At 43.3% G+C, this 22,076-nt stretch overlaps 1 protein-coding gene across 5 annotated transcripts in view; it reads left to right on the forward strand.

The window, feature by feature from the left end:
- Positions 1–451: 451 nt before the first annotated feature.
- TMCC1 (transmembrane and coiled-coil domain family 1) overlaps positions 452–22,076 on the forward strand; it is a 134,389-nt gene continuing 112,764 nt past the window's right edge. Inside the window, exons 1-3 of one of the 5 annotated variants that reach the window (XM_055804097.1) lie at positions 452–597; positions 3,633–3,879; positions 22,017–22,073. The gene's annotated coding sequence lies outside the window, so the exon portion shown is untranslated. Of the gene's footprint in view, positions 598–2,101; positions 2,270–3,632; positions 3,880–19,827; positions 19,980–22,016; positions 22,074–22,076 lie in introns of those variants that run through there. The other 4 variants (XM_027790582.2, XM_055804099.1, XM_055804101.1 and 1 more) reach the window with 4 other exon arrangements.

The following is a 22,076-nucleotide window of genomic DNA, read 5'->3' on the forward strand; positions in this document are numbered from 1 at the left end:
TCCTTCCTGGAGTGGGCTGTGTTACACAGAGACCTCAGTGACCGCCGCACACAGGCCGTTGTTGGGCCGGAGGGAGCAAAGCGACACCTGCGCCAGGACACCAAGGCCGCAGCTGCCCAGCAGAGCTCAGGCATGATGGAACTGTTCAGTGCGGGGCCTTGTGCGGCGGCGGCGGCGGCTGGTTGCCTCGAAGGGACAAAACCCCAACACGTCGAAAAGGCGCTAGGACCGGTGGGGGCATGGCCCTGCCGTCGGCAGTTCTGGCCGCTGGAAAGGCGCTTAGGGCCTTCGCGCCCGGGTGCTCCTCCAGGCAGGACGGGGGCCCTGCCCTGCGGCCCGCCAGCGCCGAGCCACAAGCCCCGGGCCGGCCCCGGCTGGGGGGCACGGCGCGGCGGAAGTGGCGCTGCCCCGGCTGCGGGCCCGGCCGGGGGGGCAGGGCCGAGGCCCGGGCCGCGGGGGGTGCCGGGAGTAGGCGCGGCCTCCCGCCCCGCTCCGCGAGGCTGCGCGCTGACGTCGCGCGCGGCGGGGCAGCGGTGTGGCGGCGCGCGGGGATGGAGCAGCCGGCGGCGACGCGCTTGCGGTGCCTGGGCTCGGCCGGTGAGTGCCCGCGGGCCGCGCCCGCTCCCGTGGCCGTCGCTGGGCCGCGCCTGCCCGCCCCGCCAGCCCCGCCTGCGCCCCGCTTCTCTGCGGCCGGCTCGGAGCTGCCCCCACCCCTGGAGGGGGGCCCCTCACCCCGCTCCGGCCAGGCGGGGCAGGCGGGCGCCGTTGCCGAGACCGGCGGGGGAGGGCGCGTTGCGGGGGGCGCAGGTGCAGCCCGTGGGAGGGCGCCGAGGCCTGGCGGGAGGCGGGGGGGCGCCGGCAGCGAGGCCTGCGCCGAGGCGCTGCCTGCCCGGGGGGCGCGGGGCCCTCGCAGCCGCCCGGCCCCTCCTGGGGCGGCGGGGCCCTTTGTTTCGGAGGACGCGAGCGCGCCCGGCCTGGCCGGCGGCCCGGGGCGGGCTGAGGCCCGGGCGCGTTCCTCGCCTGTGGCTGCCCGCCGCAGCGCCGCGGGGCTCGTTGTCCCGTTGTGCTGGCATGTTGAGGGAGCTCCCGTTTTGCCGTTGTAAAAACGGGTGTTCCGAGACCGGCCGTTATAGGAGAGGACTGCAGATGTAAAGCAGTGCCTCCTGAGCTCTACAGGTACCAAATGTCGTGAGGCTTAGAACTGAAACTGTCAGCTTAATCTGTGCGTACAGCCGCTGTTGCCCCTGACACCAGAACTACCGGGTAACGGATGCTGGGGCCAGCAAAGCACATACATGGGGTCGTGGTGTCACCTTCGCTACAAGATTCGATCTGTGAGGAAACTTAAGGAGGCTTCTTGGTGGGCAGAAGGTGTAACGGTGCGAGCTGCAGGGGTAAAGGTACAATTGGAAGCATAGCGGGAGAAACATAACTACCACTGCATCAGAAACAGTGTCCATCGGCCACAGACCTTACAATCAGGTTCTGCTGCAAGGTGGAAGCTGTTAATACCCCCTGTCTGGGCTACTGGTAATGCCCTGCACCAGAGCCAGTGCAGGACCGTCCTCCTGACTATGGAGAGCAAGTGGCCCAGTCCTTGCTTCTCACTGGTGGTCCTGTCTTAAGCAAGGTCAGCATGTTGTGGATAGCTTCAGGTTTTTGCCACTAAAAAGTGTGGGGGTGTCCCGTCCCCCATGTACCACATAGAAGTTGCCGGCTTTTGTTTTTTAAGCAGGTCTGTACCATCTTGTTGTAGCTAAAGATCCAATAATTAAAACCTGCATCTAGTTCAGATACAAACCAGAAATCATTAAAAGACGACAGGTTTTTTTCTGTGTGTTTAAAGAGGTACTTTCCTTAGGAAATGGGTTATATCTAGCGAGTCATCTGTTCTGGTGGATGCTTTGGTGCTTGTCTATAAGCTGGTGGCGTTTGTATTGAGCAGGCTGCTGGGGCTTGCACTGGAGTTAGGCAGACCTTGTTTTTGAACTGTTCAGAAAAAAATGGTGTGATAATATCTTGGGCTGGGTTTCTAGGAATTTTTGCTCAGAGGTCTGGGGGAGGAGTCATCTTTCTCCACTTGCTTCTCCAGTGTGTTTTCACAGTGTGGTGTGTTGTTCTCAGCCAGTTTCAGCTGTCATCTTCTAGTGAAAGCTGGGCTTTGGGATCACTGGTAGCTGGGAATCACTGCGTTTAAGCTGTTGCTCAGGTGAGCTGCCTGACTAGCTTCCCCTTGATGGACCTGAAGTTTCCTCACACCTTAAATATGGTTAGTGGTTCTCCTTTGCCTCTGTCCTCTGAGGCATTGTGAAAGGTGATTGCTGCAGTGCGCTTGAATGCTGCTTGACTAAACGATACTTATAGAGAAGATGGACGCTTATGATAAGGATGTGAGTCTCTTTAGAACTAATAGGGCACTCATGCTAACTCTCCAGGGTGAGGGAGAGCGGGTAGCATTTCTACAGTGAGGCTTGTTGAAGTGGTTTGTGGGCACCCAGCTCTGGGTGGCCCTGTCTGAGCAGGGGGTTGGACCAGGTGACCTCCTGAGGTCCCTGCCAGCCTCAACTGGGCTGTCGTTCTGTGAACTCAGCAGTGTTTAATATGGGATAAACTGGCATCTTTGGAAAAAGTGAAGATATGTGAAATGCAATGTGAAGGTGGCAGGCTAGATGTGATTTGTCAGCACTACTAGAAAGTGAGTAGTCTGCCTCATAAATCCCCTGAACAGTTGAGATACTGTATGTTGTCATGGCACAGTGAACTGATTCTTTAAGCTTGAGTATAAGCTCCAGCTTCTTAAAATTGTTCCTCCAACCAAGCATGTTCAAATGGTCATGGAAGGAAAAAGAAAAAAGGAGGAAACAAGTACTTTTATGGAGTTAAACATATGTCTTGCAAAATGACATATCTTCAGACTTTCAGAAGCTTTTTATGATATTGCAAAATTAGCTGACCTTTTTTATTTGTAAAGAATCCTGCTGTTGTACCAAAAGTACAGAAACTTGTATCACAGTAACACTGGACAGCTTTGATTTGGAACCTAGATCTGCCATACTATGTGAAATGCCAACACAGAGGCAGAAAGTCTCTGCCCCAAAGTGTTTACATTTTATGAACTTAATTCCTAATTAGGTAAGCTCAGCAGTACACCAACACTCCTAAATGCTTATGCCATGCAGGAACTCCCCTAGTACATACCTTATACCTGTGCTGTGTTCTACTTCCATTGCTCTCTGTGTTGGTCCTCATTTTGGAAAGCAGCTTAATTCTTTAGTCAGACACTGGTCACACAAGCATTCCTGTGTGACAACGGGCAGTGAACATCAAGGCGTTTAATGAGCTGGGAAGCTTTGTGTGAAACAAGGCACTTTGTGGTGTGGCGTTGTGTTGCATGCTCTGTTATGATCAAACATTACCTGAATGCTTAAAGCATTTTCCTCCTTGAGATAATGTATTAAAGTACTCAGCGAATGAGAACTTGAGGCTGCTTCTGATTTTAAATATGTCAAAGCTAGCAGAAACACAGTATTTCAAGTAAGAGTTAATTCAGAGGAGACTCTGAATCTGTGGGGCTGTTTTGTTCCTTACCAGGCGTTAATGGTGTTTCTTACTATGCTTGCTAATTTTGGCAGGTCTTTCTCCTCTACAAAGAAGCTTTATTGCCAAGATTTACTCTGAAAATTACCTACACTACTGACTGCAGACATCTACAAATGTAGAAGCTGATAAATCGTATCTTCTTCCCTCCCGTGACTGTCCTGTTTCCTGTGGAATTTATACTTCTGAGTATTTTAAAAATTAGACCTCTGTTGAAGACATTCGGATTACAACTGTGATCATATCTATGCAAAGAGACAAGCTAGCCTGAGCAATTTCGAGGTATGTATGCCTACTATGACTTCATAACAAATGGGAAGAAAAGGCTATCTGATTAAAGGGCGACGAGAACTCTAGGCTTACTTTGCCTAGATTCAGATTGATCTGCACCGTTATTCATGGTTTTAGCAGTGGAATGTACATACGGACAGTGGGACTGTAGGAGCACCAGAATATCCAGCTGGCATTATACGGAGAGTGACTTGTTCGAACCTGCTGTAGGAATATTCAAAAGATTCCTTTCAGGAGAGCTTGTGTTGTGTGACCTGAGTCTTCGCTGCTTACCCATTCGGTTCTTAAATGCCACCAAGGTCTACAGAGATTTTCTTCCATGAATTTGACAGACATTAAGTTGTCATTGAAATGCACCTGGAAGGCAGTGGTGGTTTCTCTGTTTGGTTAGATGGACTGTTCAGATTAAGTTAGGAGATACCTGCCTTGAATTGGAAAGTATCTTCAGTGAAGGCTAGAAAATAAGTAGGTCTTGCTTGCCTTCCTATGCACAGGTCTTTGTTGGTCATAGAAAGCAGCCAGTCTTATAGGGCAATCTGCCTATGCTGTGCAAGACCAGCAGAGCTGGGTGAGCTTTGCTTTGTGACTGTGGAGCTTTGTCCTGCCCAGGTCACAGAAGACGGGGAACCTTAGTTGTTCAAGAAGCGCAGAAATTCACCAGCCTTCATGACTGTATTTTACCTTAAAGGCTTTTAGCTGTACTTTCACATAGAATTCTAAACCAGGAATGAGGAAGTTGGGTAACTTCCTCTGTATAGGCTTAGAAGAGGCCAGTGTGCACTGATAACATCTGTTACCCTCCATTTGTAAACTACTTGGACATGGTTATCTTTTCTGTGATGTGAGTGTTCATGCTAATGCTCCAGGGCAGTGGCAGTCGTATCAATTATTTGTGGATTACAACGAAAGGTAGCCAAACACATCGCTGTCTTCCGGAAAAGACTGTTTATTTGTTATTTCCTTTTTTTAAAAAGGAAAACTAATATGTTGAAAGTAGATACCTGACTGAATCATTCAGGGTACTCCACTGCTGTACATTATGTATTTAGCAGACACACTGTTCTGAAGAGCTTTTTATTCATGAGCACCAGTGGTTGAGGGTGAGATGATACTGGAGGGACACTGATCTAAACTACCTACCTGTCTGGCTTAATGGACTGATGATGATGATCCTGTAACAGGACAGCAAGATGGACTGTCTGCAATGCTAGGCTAAACTGTAACTGGCAGTGAAGTGCTGTGGTTGAGAAGAGGGTCTTTGTCTATACTGCAGTTATTCCTCCTGTCATTCCCCTACAAGCAGAGCTAGGATCAGGAGGGGGATAGCTTGGTAAATTTCTCTGTTGCAGATGGGCACAACTTAGTGCAGCAGACTTTAAATATGTGTTCCTCAGTCTAACCTGGATGTTGTTATATGGCTGTGGTAGTATACTAAAACAGCATTGGGCACAACAGTAGTTTTGTTTCCTCTGAACTGCTTTCATGAAAACTGGAGGCACACACCAGAGCTCCAGGTGTGAAATGGTTTGCTGAACCATTACAATTTTGGTGTGTGTTTTAGCGTGCCAGGGACTTGGAGTCTGTGATCCAAATGGGTGCAGTTTTTTTTTACTTGTATACCAATAAGTTATGGTCTATGTAATTCCATCAATTAAAATTGGTGCTCATTTTCCAAAAAGCTGCTGTTCTGTGAACGATGCAACAATTCCTGCAGTAGCTCTGAGAATCTGTAAGAGTACATAGATTCTGTGTGTCCCTGGCTGTATATCCGTAGCAAGGTTATTTCCTTCTCTGTAAGATAAGGTTGTTCTATCTTTGTAAAACATGCCATTTCATGAAAAGCATCATTTAAGTGGTGTTTGCAGTAACTGCAGCTCCATTATTCAAACTTGTGTGACTAAAAGTGAATGCTAGTATGTGGAATGCAAAGAATTTGAGTGTAAGATGAAGTTTTCTTTTGATGTGAAGAAGTAACCTGAAAGGTGAAATTGTGTGCATTGGAGAATGTTGCCCTAAAACTGCCCTACAAGTTGTCTAAAAAGTTTCAAAGAACATTAAAGGGCACTGAGATGTTGAGATGGATGCTGTTGATGCAACTTGTGTGATGGGTTATGATGAGACGTTTACAGACACTTCTGTCTCTTCAGAGACAAATGGGCAAATTTCTGTATTTCTCAGATTTGTTTGAGATGGTTGGTATCCCTTACAAAAAATCCTTAGTGGCCTGTCCTTGTGAGTTGTTGGCTGTTTTTCTGGAAGCTAGTTTCCATGTTGATTATCCTGTTAGCAAATAAATGTGTTTTTCATGATCTCCAGGTATACTAGTTTGAATCAAAAAGACTGTAGCCTTTTCTGGGAGCGATATTGCACCTGTAGAGGCTTGGTGTTTGTGAATCACTGCTGGTGGGAGAGTGTTGAACAAGCATCTTAGGCTTTAGTGGGTTGTCATAGTAAGGTTTAATATCACTTGTCTGTAAGGAGTGGTGAGCGTGCATTACCACAAGTATGAGGCTGAATAATGGTTAAAATTGGAGAAATGAAAGAAAAGTGACTTTTGATTGGGTTCTGTTATGACTGAACTTAACATGATTCAGGCCAGTCGTGGTTGACTGACTGGCAAGGTGAAAGTGTTGTTGTAGAACAGTCCCTTCAGGGTGTGTGGTGCTATGATTCAGGCCAGTCGTGGTTGACTGACTGGCAAGGTGAAAGTGCTGTTGTAGAACAGTCCCTTCAGGGTGCGTGGTGCTGTGATTGTTCACTGTGTCACCCTTCAGCTGGGATAACCTGTAGCTCCAGTCTTCAGTGCTCCTGTTGGGGCTGGGGTGCTTGCTGTTTGTGTTGCACTGCTGTTTGGTTTTGACTCCTTAAAGCCATGGCAGTGAGACGTGGTCCTGGCTGAACCCGCCTGTGCCAGTGCTGGTGTGTGTGAGCTGCAGCTTGCTGTGAAACCCCTGCACGTCTTGTCTCCTCATACTCCTCCAGAAGTAGGTCTCAAAAGTGGGATATGCTTGTGTCATTGCTAGGGGAAAGCACAGGTTGGTGTGGCTTGGTTCCCATTAATTTTTTTGCTAAGGAAGAGCACGAATTGGATATGTGAACCGTTTCTTAACGGGAGGAGTGTTGTTAGTTCACATTGTATACCTGTGAGAAGTTTGACTGCTTGGTCTGCAGAGCATCCTGGCGTAGAGATGTGAGGGTTTGTCATGTGTGGTGGGGATGGGGAGGCTGTAACAGCTGCTGCTTGCTGGTCTGTCTGCAGAGCAGTTTCTGTGCTGGGCATGCTTTTGTGGTGGATGTTGGTTTTCAGATGATTTGTTGTGCTGAAAGACTAAGTTTTGGGTTTGGTTTACCAAAGTTCTTAAATGCTTCAGGTGCAATACCAGTTTGTGGGAGAAGAAAAAAAAAAAGAGTGGTTTTTGGATTAGTGTTGGTTTAACTCCTTGATGAGAGTCTCAAGTTTTCATCTCTAAAAAGAGTCTGCTCTAGCAGTGACAGTCTAAGAAAACAACTTTTTTTTTCTGTGCCACAGATGACGCTCCCAGAATCACTTGAAGACATCCAGTATTTTAGGATCAGCTGAGATTATAACCTTGTGTGTCCAAAAGATGCCAGTTCTAGCTACTAAACTCTTCTAGCTTCCTGAACTCCTCTGGCTTCCTAAGAGAACGTGTCCATTGAGGGTTCTTTTGTTTTGATGTCTGTCACTTGCTGGAAACAAATCTGTTTTCCTGGTGCATTCCAATAACTACTGACTTCAGCCCTCCTCTGCTGAGTCTCCCTCTTGCTTTTCTTTGGGTGTGCTGTGTGTGTTCTCTTGTAAGCTTGCCCAAGGAAGCCTTCAAATATTAACATGAACAGCAAATGCAACAAATTCCTGTTTAGAGAACAGTCAGATGTGGTTTTTAGTTGCTGCTAAAATGAGTTAAGAAATTGTTCTAACTTTTTTCCTGGCTCCCCCTGTTCTGATTCCTAAGCCAGTATTTCTTTCTAAAATGTAGATCACCTCAAAGAGTAGAGTTAGGGAATTGAGCAGACAGCTAGCGGAACAGAAGGGATGGCAGCCTTCAGTGGAGGGTGGCAGGGGGAGCAATAACCTTTTTTGCTTGTTGGCTGCTGTCAGTTTGAGCTCATCTGACTGTGCCCTGCCACCCTTCATCTGTAAATAGTTTAAAAAGAAACTCCAGGTAACACAATACTTTTAGGTTATTAGTGGGCAAGCTTCTTTAATTGTGATGTTGCAATTAATACTTGTCCTTATGGTTTAGTGATAAAACCTCAAAACTGTGGCTATTCAGGTAAGAAAGTAAGTATTTTCATTCATTTTGTGGAAGTGTAACCTTTTAATGAAGTACGCCTTTTATCCAGGAAGTCTGTCTTCAGCTTTTTTTAGATGGTTTTGCTGAAATGAAAGGTCAGACTGCAAACTTCCACCCAAAGGGAGACACATAACCTATGATACAATAACTTTAGCCATTTCTCATTAATTTGTGTGTGTGTGTGTGTGTGTAGATAACAGTAAATCAGCTGAAGGCTGCCTGGAGTTGAGTGCGAGGCTGTACTGGCAGTGAATTTTGGCCTGGTCTCCTGAGGCAGTTTCTGCTAATCACAGAATGAAACAATAGATTTGCACAGAGAATTGCTATAGGCACTGATGGTTCTGAAACTTAAAAGATCTTTACCCTTTTAAATTGGCACTTAAGCATTTAAAAGGAAGAAAAAAAAAATTACATTTTAGCAAACTCCAGGATCTGGAACTATTGCTGACCCACCTTTTTTGTGCAAGGTTATTAAGGAAGTGCTAGAATAGCATTGGGTTTTGGCAGGTGGTCATGTTACATGAGAATTGGAAGAGATAAGCATGTGTTTGTAAAAGAAAAGAGCCATTGCTCTGAGGATGGCAGCTTTCAGATTGAGAACAGCTGTGCAATGCTGACATCTGAGCCTCTGCACTAATTCCAGCAGGTGTGTGTGGTTGGTGTAGGAGCTGTAGCCTCACTCTCTCATGAGAAGACAACCAGCAATCATTTGCTTCTAGTTCAGTCTTAGCTTCTTACTAGCTCCTGCAGATAGTGATGAAAGCCAGGATTTTATTTGGATGGCACCATCATTGCGCTGGCAGAAGAATTTCATCTGGTCGTTGGTGGGTATGTAATTGGGCTGTTCCAATACCTAAGTTAGTCTATATAGTTCTCTAACGCTGCAGTTCATAGTGCAGTGGTAACACACAGGTCTATACATTAAGCAGTACTAAACAAAGCAACTTGATTTCAAAGACCACTACAGAGACTCAGGCTTGGCTTAGATCCTGAGAAGTGTATTTTTGTCCTGTTAGAAAGCATAAGAGGGAATGGTTGATTGGAGTGATGTTTTTCTATTTAGAGTGGTTCCCCAGGTAGTGATCTGTGTTACTGATGTGATAGCATAAGAAAGCTCATGATTTGGAGGCATCCTTGTATTCCAGGTGGTTTTTTCCCCTCATGTATTCATGTTGATTCAATGCCTGAGATATTTTGTCTCCAGGCTTTGCATAAGAATTATGATCAAATATAGCTGCTGGTCCTGTTATGCCTGACTGGATGATCTCAGGAGCAGATACCTGTGGTGTTCATTGAGGCTGTGCTTTAAAATAGCAGTTGATACAGCCGTCTCATGGATCTATGTTCTCTGCTTTGTGCCTTTGGCACTTAATGTTGTGATGTGCTATCAGGTTCTGCTGATTTTTAATGCCTGAAATAACACTCCAAAAGAAATCTGTAAAAGGTTCTGTAGCAAGAAGCTAATAAATTGCAGCTGAACTTATCCATGGCCTTTGGTGGCAGTAATTGATAGCTATTACAGGGGAGTAATTTATAGCTGTTTACCGACAATTTGGTGTGAAAATGCTATTTGCTGGAACTGGGACTTTCTGAATAAGTTTGATCTTGAGTGGGTTAGTTCAAAACAGAAATGCTGGAGAAGGGAACCTGTTGTGTTTTAAGGTGAATATTACTAATTTTTCATGTGACCAGATGTGATATTGGTGTGGAAAAGACGGTGCATTTTTTACCCTGATGGATGAAAGTTCATTTCTTGGGATTTTGGAATTGCAGTTACTGTTTTTTTTTAACATTTTTTAAAATTTATTTTAAGTTTGTTGGAATTCCTGTAAACAGCTGCTATCATAGCCTTTCAGTACTCATCATGTAGCTGCATCTGCGCTGCTCAATTTATCTTTGCTCTTCCTCTTTTCTTGGGGGGACTTCACTACAGAAACATTTATAGGTTGCCACCAGTGCAGCACCTTTTAAATTCTGGTGTAGGTATGGCTCTCTTTACAGTGTCAATTGTTAAGGAAGAGCCAATCTGACATCACATTGCTGAGCTGCAAAACTTGCATCTAACATCTCCAGAAACCTTGGAGGAGGCAAAGGTGGCAATGAAAGCAAATGTTTTGAGCCACAACATCTAAAGGAAGGCTGACGCTCAAAAATCTGCAACTGCCCAGGCTTGGGAGAGAAATTGAGACTCTGGTGAGCAGGCTGGCTCCTTCCTCCTAGGAGTTTTCTGGCCCCAGTGTGAGTGTGCTAATTTGCTTGTATCTTCATTGCTTTATTTTTTTCCTTTTTTTTCAGTTTTACATTTTAATCATTCGGGGAGATCTTCACCTGTGAAGATGTTCAAATATTTGTGACTATTAATGTTTAATTAAAATCCATCTGGAAAAAGTGATGGAAGGAAAGCTTCCTGAGATTTAAAGCTGAAACAATGTAGGAAACATTAATATTCTGAGAGTTCTAAGAGATTAATTGATAACTGAACTATAGGGGGAAGTCATTAAAGTTTGGCTTGGGAAATGATTGGAAGTATTAATTTACATTAAAATGTAAATAAATGGGAAATTTTGAAAGTGAACCACAACTACATAACCAAAAATTGCCTTATTTTGTCTTCATGTTCAAATGTCTCCAATTCAGTCTTGGTAAGCATTCATTTATGTAAGCCTCAGGCATTTTTTGACTAAATGGTCAGACTAATAAGGATTTGTAAGGGTTTAATTATTCTAACTGGAAAATGTGGATTCCTGTTCTGTAAGAAAATGACTGATGGATTTTTTTAGATAACTGTTTCTCCTTAAGTTGCTGCTAAAACTATACTTTTAATAACTCCTAAAAGTAGGAAGACATCAAGATAGTGCAGTTCAAGAGAACTGCTGGCTTTCTTGGTGAGGAAATGGGTTCAGACTTCCTTGGAGAGGGTGATTGATGCTGGCTCTCCAGACCACCTGTAGTACATTTCTGCCCCTCACTGGAGCCTGTCGAGCAGAATTTTTCTCTGGAGCTTTAGGTTCTTTGAGCTTGATACTCATTTCTGTTGATTGATGAGAAGGTGATGTACCAGGTGCTTGTGCTGCTGTTCAGGTACCTGGATAGGCTTGAGAAATAAGACAGGCAGGAACCTCATGAAGTTCAACAAAGGGAGATGTGAAGTCCTGCTCCTGGGGGTGGTTCCTCCTCATGCAGCAGGTGGCATACCCTGCGTGGGCCACCCCGTATACCTGTACGCATACTGGGGCCTGGGTGGCTGGAAGGCAGGTCTGCAGAAAGCAGCCTGGGAGTTCTGGTGGATACCCAAGTTGAACAACAGTTCTGTAAGGAGCCGTTAACATGGGTTGTAGTTTTGGCTTTGGCTGTAAGCCTGCATCTCCTCAGTCACAGGTAAACTTCAGCCTTATTTCAAACAAATCTGCTCCCTTTTTGTGCTGCTCAGGGTAAAGATTTTGTGGAATTATTTTTCATGTGGACTCTGCCATGAATGTGGGAGGCAACATTTTGATTTTGGCTGAGGTTTTAGATGTATGACTACTAGATTCCCATTGGCAAGAAAGTCGTCAAGCCCAATTTCTTTATACCAAAATCACTGAGTTAACTACTGTCTTTGTGGGGGTGGATATCAAAGAGTGAGCGTGGCTGCTTAGCTGTGCTGTGTCTGTGCAATTTGTGTGTGTTCTCTCTAAAAAGGCATAACTAGATCTATTAGAAGAAAAGGACCATAGATGGGCATCAGTGTTTTTATTGCTCGAGTCCAAAAAGTGTAGCCCTTTATTCCTTTTAAAAGCCTTCTCAAGACTAGTCAGCTAAAGATGAGTGTATCTCACCCTGCAGCGAAATATCCATTATGTCCATGCCAAGAAAGGTGATAAAAAGTAAATGTGGAACAGTCATCATACTTCTAGTATAGCAAAACTTGCACTAAAGAGGTCCCATAGTAGTACAAGCAATAAAATTGCACAAGCGAAAAAACCTCGGCGTGCTTGGGATGCATATGTTCAGTGGACAGAGCAGGGAAGTTACAACTCCCGTGCGCTAACACGTGTGTCTGCAGCTAGCATGGACGCGGTTCCCAAATGTGTGCTGGTGCGCTGTGGTGGGTTGCGGCTCTGCTGGGTTCCTTCCCCAGCACTAGGGAAGCGGCCTGGCAGCATGGCTGTGTACTATGGGGCAAGGGTCGTGACTTGGCTCGGACGGCGTTCCTGAGGCACAGGGGCCGGTTTGACACTGTTTCTAGCCAGTAGGGTATGAATGTACTTGGTTACGTTGTTCCTTGTCTCAAGCTGTGCTTGAGCTGCCAGAGACTTACAGAAGTGGCTGTAATGAGAGTCAATCTAAAACCGCATTATGCCGGTATCCTGTTTCTGTCGGTAGCTGGTAGCAGGTTCTTGCAAGTGAGTGTAGGTGAGGAGCAGTGGATAGGGTAGTCTTTTACTGCTAGGTCCTTCTGGCTTCTGTCAAGTGTTGGATGAAGGACTCCGGGCAGCGTTTGATGGGCAAACTGAACACCTTGTTTGTAGCACTGCAGGGAGGGACTTGCTCCTACTTAATGAGGGAAAAAAAGTGCCATTTAAACAAGCCAGCCCCAGATTAAGGCTGTTAACTGTGACACATTTTTTAGAGAGTTGCTGTTAATTAAAAGCTCCCTGGACTAGCTCAGCTGAAGGAAGATGAGGAAGGTCAATTTTCTTCTGAAGAGCAGGGATGAAACTGTCCTGTCATGACTAGGAAGGATGGTTTGGAAGTGGTAAAGCAATGTAAGCCATCAGTGTGTTAGTGAGTCCTGTTAACTTCTGATCAGAATTTCTCTGTCTTACCTTGTTTTGTGTCATGTTTTAAACAGTACTAATGCAATGAGCTGTCAGGTTTTGCAGCCTGCAAGCAGTTTTTTCCAGTGACAGTGGTCTTCAGAGAGGAGGGCTTTTCAGGTATCCTCAACAGTGTGAAGGGAACTGTCATATGGGATGCATATTGATTCTATTGAGTCCAAGTCTTACATCTGCAGGGAGTGGTAAAGATGGGCTGTTTAGAGCAGATGTGTTAAAGATCTGGGTTGCAGTATGGGGGTAGTTATCGGTGTTTTGGATGAGTAGGCTTTTTCCCCATTTTGCAGTTGAATAGGTTTTGAGTTAATCTTCGTAAACTGTTTTAAGTCAAACTTGTAACTCATTTGATGCTAAATATCAGTGGAAGGCTTTCATATACCTAACACCAAGAGCATCTGAATCAGTGGGAGAAGCACTGTGATTTTGCTGAGCCGAATGAAAACTTCTTTTGATCTGTCTTTTAGTCTCAATAAGTTGAGTCAATGCTTCTGAAAGATCAGAGAACTAATACTGGTTTTGAGTCATCAGGGGGAGTATTTTACCTCCCTGTGCCAGGTTAGTTCTACTTTTTTCTTTCACAAGTCATTGTAAATATGATACTTTCCAAAATTCAGGGCTAAAACCACATTTTAAAATCGCACGTAGTGTGAGTTGGTGGTAGATGGTATCTTTCTTTACAAGCCTGCTAATTTAACTTGCTTCAACCCTCTTGCAACTCCAAGCCTGGAGTAGAACTTTCTTTTAGAACTAGAGGTACTAAATCTTGCCAGCTTCTGTGCTGGCATTGTCACAGATGAATCTGCTAGGAGTTAACATGAGAGGCCATTTCTTTTTTTATGATTAGCATGCTTAAAAGTGTCTCTGTAATACTTAAAATAGCCGTAGTGTACCCTTTTGTCTTCCCTTGGAAGTGGAATGAAAATACCTGTATTTCTACTTTGTGTTTTGCTTGTTCCTGACATTTGAGTCAGCTTTGACACACTGAAAGTGACAGCATCTCCTGGCAGACAGGCCGTGAGAATAAAAGCAGCTTTGATCTCTTCCTTCCACCTCTTCCCCTCCTGAAAAGGCCCTGCCAAAACATTTGGCATGGCATAGTAGTGTTGCATTTTTCCAGAGGCTGGAGAATCTGGTGCAGATAATGCAAATGTTGATAGGGAAAGTGGATAGTAGGAGCGCGACTGATCACAGAAACATTTTACATGCTTTGCAGAATTAAATCTGTTCCAGTGAAAGATTTCTTTCAAGAGGGGAAAGCTAAAAGAAACTGGATTACTCATTTTCATGTGTAGAATCCCTTTTGGTATTTGAAGGTAAGGTGGGCTCATATTGTTGCTCTGAACAGGCTTGGTGTAGGCTCCTGCCTGTGAAGGAAATGCCTCCATAGCTGGTCTTAACCATGTTAATGAAACATTTGTGTCTGCTGTGGTGCAACTGGAATGTACTTCTGCTGCTCTATATCCCTGCAGTAGTGAAAGCTGATAAAGCAGCTTAAAGCAGTTTCTTCAAATAATGACCTGTGGCTTAAAGCTGCATTTTGAATGAGGCAGACACTTAGGAGTGTATGTCGCGTGTAGCGTTTTGCTTGATATGGTCCACAGAAGCCTGGAGCTCTCCTTGTCTCTGACTTGAGAGGGAAGTCAGTTGCACCAATGACCATGTTTTCCTGAAACATCGCATTTCTTAACTCATCTTCACCCCCTTGTCATCCTCTGGGCTGCGGGGCTTTCAGTTTCCATTTGGTTTTGCTCTGGGCCTCAAAGAGCATGCCTGCAGGCAGCTGGGATGGCCCAGCTGTTGCCTGTTCTGGACTATGCACTTGGGAGTGGTGTGCCTGTGTCATCATTTTCCCTGCTTGAGTCCTTGATAGTCACGCTGCTATTGCTAATGACTTTACTGCATGCTGGAATGTAGAAAAGTTAAGTCATGTCATTAAAAAACCCACAACTAATATGCAGATCTTCATTTTTTGTCTACTCAGTTGTGAGCTGTGGCTTCAAATCATGAGTATATGCAGGCATCCAGTGAAAAATGACTTGTTGCTAACAATAACATTAGCCATTACCTCTCTCTTGTAGTCCTGGTCTGTTTGTTCCTTATTTACATACACACAGGGCTCCTTTCTATGTGGAAGTTCCAATATTGTGTATAGTTGCTTAATACTTCTCCACTGTTTCCCTTTAGGGAAGGTAGTTTATCTGTTTACAAAACATGGTGTTTGAAATGTAAAAGTGAAATTATTTTTGTTTTGATGAGTCCTTGCTGAAGCCCATATGAGTTCCTGTTTCTCCAGCTGCTGTGACTGTAAAATCAGATACGAGGTTTTTAATAACACCACTTTGGAGTAACTGTGCCCTGTCTCTGAACTGCCTCCCTTCTTTAACCTTGTCTCAAAGTTGCTATAACCAGCTCTGTGGTCAGTCTCCACCCGGTCCCATTTTCCTTCAAAACTGAATTCTTTTGATTTGGTTCACATCACAGCCCTGGAAACAGATGTGCCTGCAGCAACTGAAGCGGTGGGATGACATGCTGCGGGATTGAAAATGAGCCGCAGGGGGCAAAAGAGGTTGGAAATGCCTTATATTGCTATTTCTGTCATACTTGTTGTATTGCAAAAGGCCAGCCTCAGATCCCTGCTTAAACTGTGACTGGAGATGGTCCCCCCACGTGCCCTCCAGTGAAGCACTGAATTCAGAATATGCAGTTGACTGGTTTGTAGAACATGTAAACACGATTACAATTTTTTCCCTTTAGAAAAAAGCAGAGATGTTCTTGAGGAAATGCTGCAGTTTGGCTTACTCTTCTTTAAAACCAAATTGAAAGGAAAGTGAGGATGTGGCTTTTCTGAAACTGCTCACTAAATCAAGTGAAAGTGTCAGCAGTAGGTCATCTCTTGCCCAGTTGTGCAGCTGTAAATTGCAGCCTTGTGTAAGGTCTCCCACAATATACATAGTTGTAGTGGACACAATGTAAAACTACTGCTTTTTAACCCATCTTGTTAAAGAGAAAGACCTGCTAATAGGCAAGTTTCCTCTTATGTCTAGTAAAACAGATGGTCTTCGTAAGAATTCTTTGTATATATACAGATTCGTCAAATTTCTTTTTCTTCTGAAATACCGGCAGACGGCATTAAGTGCATTTACCAAAAAATTCCTGGAAAATGTGTTTGCTATATGTAGTTGCGAATGCTGGCAAATCAGAAGGCTCTTACTAAATCTTTCTTTAACTTTGATTTAGCTTTCTTGAAACACTGGTTTTATTGATTTGATGCAAAATAACCTATGTGTAGCCTTTTCCAGGAAAGGATATTTTTGAAGTGGTTTTGGTAGGTTCCAGATATGGTATTGTACACTGTCCATAAGCAAATTGGAAGGTGGCGACAGTGAGAGATCATGTAGGTATGACATTAACCTTATAAGGGTGAATTTTAAGTTTGGTTCTCTGAACCAAAAGTCTTACATAATCTTAAGGCAGCTTCTTGATGTCTCTGTGTTTGTTTTTTCATATGAAAACTAGAAGAATAATATAATCCAATATAATGGCGTAACATTCCAAAGGTGGTAGATTCATAGACTACTCACCTGTAATGGTAATGTAAACCTATAAATACTTTATCTAGCTAAGAAATTCGTTGGAGTGAAGGAAGTGCTTTAAAGATAACCGGTGCTTTCTAGAAGGAACAACAAGAAGCTCTATTAAACTGCAAAAACAGAAACATTGCCCTACAGTCAGACTATTATGGAATATCACCTGTGGACAAAGCAGTACAGTCTTAGAAGTAGTCTAATAAATTTACAGGTCACAAGCTACGGAAATACAGCTGAAACATTTTGCTTTGATTTTCATGTGATGTTTATAGCAGATACCAAAACCTGAATGATTATGTATTGGTACCTCTGTGTGGTTCTTGATTTTGGATCTTGACCGCTTCTTCCTAGCTTTGATTCAGACAACAGCATAAACACTAAGAATACTGGAATATTCATAGAGGGATGGAAAAGATTTCAATGTCAATTCCTTGTACTGCAAAGCACTAGAAACCTTTCTGAAAACCAGTCACTCGGCTTTAAGCCACTGCAGTTTCCTAATCAACAAGGAAAATTGCCTAATCTTTGATATTTGTCTCTATGGTCCTTACACTGTGAATTTCTGACTTTGCAGAAGAGCCATTGGTCTTTATATTCATAGCAATCAATGAGCAGTACTTATAGGACAGTAGTAACTTATAGGTTGTCCATAAGTGACATTGTAGATACTTTATTCTGATGTGGGTGGATTCAGGAAGACATTTCTTAAGAGAAGCAATCGGAAGGAGAAAGGAATCTGTTGCTTGTTAAGAGCGTGTTTGGTATCTGCTCATCTGTGACTTGAGTACAATTTTTTCTTATCTACAGGATTAATATTTGAGCTTTCAGGAACAATAACCTGTGTGCGTTAGTTTTGCTGGTCAGCAGTATTAAATGTAGAGTTATAGGAAGGAACTGTGTTCAACAGGATGTGGATTTGAGAAGTGGCTGATGTTGAAAAATCACCTTTGGTCTATGAACATGCTACCCTTTCACAGTACAAGCATGTGAACCATTAATGGGTGCAGCAGTAGAAATGGTAAATACATTTTGGTGTGCCAAAGCATAAAATCTTGTACTGATGAACCCTTAAAATGACCATTTGTTAATGTGCATGGGGAAGGCATGAGTAAAGGTGACCTTCCCTCCTCACTTCTGCTCAGGAGAGGAGGACAGTTCTTAATGCCTTTTGAGTGACCTCAGGGATCTGCTTCCACACTTTTCCTTGCAGCATACGCAGCCCTAACAAGTGTGTGAATGGACTGTGTAGATCAGTTTTAGGCTTGTGAGGATTCTAGGAGAGAGTTTGTATGTCTGGTATGGTGCTGTTTCTGTCTCTGAATATCTTAATCTTAAGTTGCTCCTTGGTGATGATTGTGTAATTCGTACATAAACACACTGCCAGCCTTTCATATTTTATTAACACTGTGCTGGAGAGAGTTTTTGTGTGTTGATATTCATACAAGTGACCTGTGGTTTGTGTAGGTCGTGGGACAACTAAATGAAGAATTGATTTACAGTGCACATGTCAGTTGGCTTAAATAATCCTTTTACCAAAAGAATAGTTGGCTACCTTTATATAATTCAGCAGCTTGGCATTCTGAGTTTGAGTTATTCTTAACTGATATGTGTACACATTGCCTGCAAAGGAATCTATGTGTTTTGCTCCATTGTAAAGCGTTCTATTAAAGTACCTTCACTGCTGTTACCCTCAGTGTTTCTCGCCTTCTGCTAGCTGGGTGGTTCATATTGTGCATATAGGAAAACATTAGGCACAGAGGCTGACTTGGTCAAGGTCTTTTCACAAGACTGAGAAAGCTGGTTTAGCCCAGGATGGCCGGTCTGAGCCTGTACTTCAGCCACTGAACTGTGTTCCTGTGGAATCACTGGTGTAAGAAGGGAGAGCAAGGATAACAGAGACGGCATAATTCAGCAGACTTCCATCTTGACTTCTGGATAATGCTGGGAATAGGTTGGAGGGTTTAGGGAAATCAGTAGGCAGAAAGCAGAAAAACCTATTGTTACCCTACTACGTTGGTTTTGCCCTGTAATGCTGTACAGCTGGCTTTAAAAATGAGCTGTAGGTCTCTTGCTTTGCCCTGTGTCCCTGTTCCTATTAAAGTGGAGTCTTCTCTCTGTCCAGTGCAGCCTTTCTCGCTGTATTGAGTGGTGCGGACTCCTGATCCGGAGCACTGTGGATTAATTAAATTAATTTCTCAGGGCATGTCACCTGCTGCTCCTTACTGTTTCATCAAAAATAGCTGGCTTTGGGCTATTCCCCTTTTCTAAAATCTTACATACAGAACCTCAGCAGAAATTTGGCTTGCTTTACATATACTTGAAGCTGAGGCGTTTTTCCGCGTCATCTCCCAGCTGCACTATTTAATATGCTGAGTCTTTCTCTGTTTTTTCTTTCAATATGTTCTTTCATCTATATTCCATTTCTTTCCTTGCATACAGTACTGTCAGTGTCAAGGTTGTGGCCAGGTGGGGGACTCGGATATCCATATATCTTTATATATATCTTCTGTCCCTGGTTTTTCTTTTGGACTTCACTAGAATTCCAGGAAATCTTTTATTGGGTGAATTTTGGAGGAGGAGAAAGAATTACTGTTTTGAAAACTACAGGTATATTTTCCATTAAAAATGATGTTGCTTTCTGGTCATTGCTTCCTGTATCCTGCCATCTACCTATGTTCTTTACATTTTATTACTACTTGTATGTCTTTTTCTTGCGTTCTTGCCCCAGTTCTCTACTCAGACTCTAAAAAAATTGTTCTGTTATATTAAAATAGCTAAATACACCTGTTTCTCCAGGTATTGGGTAGTCATGCCACCATCTAGCTGGGGGTTTGGGTCACATGATTTACTGTTGTCTTTCTCTGAATGTTTTCTGAACTGCAGTCCCCTTGGATTTTAAACCCATTCTGGTTTCTTATGCGTTCCTCTTTCTTACAGGATTAGCTGCAAACACCTGTAGCTTTCTGCCCTTATTTCCTCTGCTGCTTGTTGCTGAATGATGCTGCTTTTAAAATACCTTAATGCTCCTGTGGATATAAATCACTTGCTCGGGGTTCTCAGTTTCCATAATGTGGTTTTTCAGAGTGTGACTATTGCCCCTCTAATCTTTCTTGCTAAACTGTTTGCTTTTATACAGAATCCATTTTGAGATGAGTTCCTGAAAATAATTTGGGATTTCTCAAACTAAGCTGGGCTGTTTCTTAATAAAAATAATTCTTATCCTGAATCAACAGAAAGATGTTTTTCTTCTGCCAAATATGAGGAATGGGAAGCATCTCCTACCTAAGATCCCTGCTGTCTGTGGACTACAACTCTCTGATGAGCTATTAAACTGACCTGTTTGTGGAATAAAACAAATGAGGGTTCCTTAGGTAATTGTACTTAAGATTAATGTTAAGGGTTCGAGTTGTTCAAATACAGCATAAATACAGTTATTTAATATATTCTACAAAAAGGCAAAATCTTTTCTGTTGAAAATAATTTTTCTTCCCTATTTCTACATTTCTGTACTTCTTGTATCTGTAACAAGTACTACAGTTGCAGATAAGTCAGCTCAGAGCTGAGTTTCAATGGTAACTTTAGAGTTCATTTTAGGGTAACTGTAGAGTTCATTTTATTTACAAATAACTGGTTTTGAAGGGAATTCATTAAACTCATGCATTTAGAGTAAACTTTTACTTGAATAAAGTTTGAGTAAAATATAATGGGCCAAAGTCTTTTCAGACTACTGATCTTGATCTTAGATACTTGACAATTTTTTGAAATTTTCATGTTATGAAATATTTGATGAAGAAAAGTGAAAGAATGGGGAGATTTTTTTTCTCCCTATAGACAATCTAGCTGTCTGGAACAAAGCAGCACTGGCAATACTTGGCAGATTTCTGCCCCTCCAAGTTCACTCTAATATGTATGTGTCGCATTGGTGTGAAGTAAATGGCTCTGCAATAGATCCATTGTATGTGCAAAAAACCCAAATAAGCCAAGATTGTGTTGGCTCTTCCTAAGTACAAGAAAGTGAAGGAATTTTGATCAGGCCAGTGCAGTAGCTTTTTGAAGTTTAGTTAAAAATAGAGCTTGTGACAGAAGATGTGAGATTTGATTTATATGGCAGCGAAGGCTGTGATTCGCAAGGGAGAAAATACAAGTAGTTTTCATGACCTTACATGTCAAAGCCCATCAGTGGGCACTCGGGAAAGCAGACACTGCAGTGTAAAGGCTGGGAATTAGAGTCAAAAGCATCTGTTGACCTACAGAGTCCTGTAGTGCTGCAGGGCATACCTATGAAGACCTCACTGGCAGAAGCTCTTACAGTTCTTATAAATAATAATAAAAAAACACATTAAAACTGAAAAAAAAAAAGTAGAGTGGGTATGAAGTGATTTTAGTGGCACCTCATGTTAACAATATTTCACACATTGTGCCTAGTTCTTCACTCATACTATTGTGGAAATGTATTTTTTCCTCCGTCAAGATCTTTTTCAAAAATGCATTTGTTTTTTCCAAGTTCTTCATATTTGCTGTCATCACTTTCTTCATATGGTAGCATCCCACTTCAGTGGCTCTGATTTAACATTTTCTTTACTGACTTCTTGGGGGTGGGAATCTGGCATGGAATAAAGCAGTCAAAATGCCCCAGTTGTGCGGAGCCTTGTACTGTTCTTCTGAGTACTGTTGTATTTGGAAGCTTGTGTCCCTGTTTTCTAGAACTAGTTGAGTAACTAGTCACCTTTGGAAAATCTGGTCCATTAGCTGGTCTCCGTGCAGATGGGCTCTGGGTGTGGGTGGCCTGCCATTACGGAAGGATGCTGTGCAGGGACTATTGCCATAGAGGACGGACTGGTTTTGTTGGCCTCCTGGCAGAGGTTGCTGTCAGGCATAGTAGTGGTTCAGGCAAGGTAACAAGAGGCTTCCCTATGGAATGAACTGGAAGGTGTGTGTGTTTCAAAGTGCTTGCAATTCCCATGTCCTGTTTTGATGAGCTCCTGATAATCAAAAGCAAGTTGTTTGATTTGTACCCAGAACATTTGAATGACTAAATAGGAGAAAATAAAACCTGTGGAGCAGTCTGATCTTGCAGGCTAGAGCGCTGAAATATATCTGTGCTAAAAGCACATACTGGTGGCCATAAACCCTACAGAAGGTGTTCCTTTACAAGAACTTCTTGATTAACTCTGTAAGATTCAGTTTTAACTTCAATTATATGTGTATCCTTTCAGTTATTTGGAGAGTATTTGATTATATTATATTTAAAATAGCTCAGCTTCCAGAGGTACTTGTATTTAAAGGGGGGAGTTTGGGGGGTGGGGGTATGGGGAATGAATTATAAGTTAGAACCATGGTCGCTTTGTTTGTGTACATCTTTCCTCCCATTTCCAAGAATTGCATCTCATACCCAATTTCTTTTGCAGTTTTGTTCAGTGGAGGGACTGCTGTATGTCAGCCATGCTAAAGGGCAAGTGATGGAGGCA

This window comes from Falco peregrinus, chromosome 5 (assembly GCF_023634155.1).
Source record: "Falco peregrinus isolate bFalPer1 chromosome 5, bFalPer1.pri, whole genome shotgun sequence".
Lineage (NCBI taxonomy): Eukaryota > Metazoa > Chordata > Aves > Falconiformes > Falconidae > Falco > Falco peregrinus.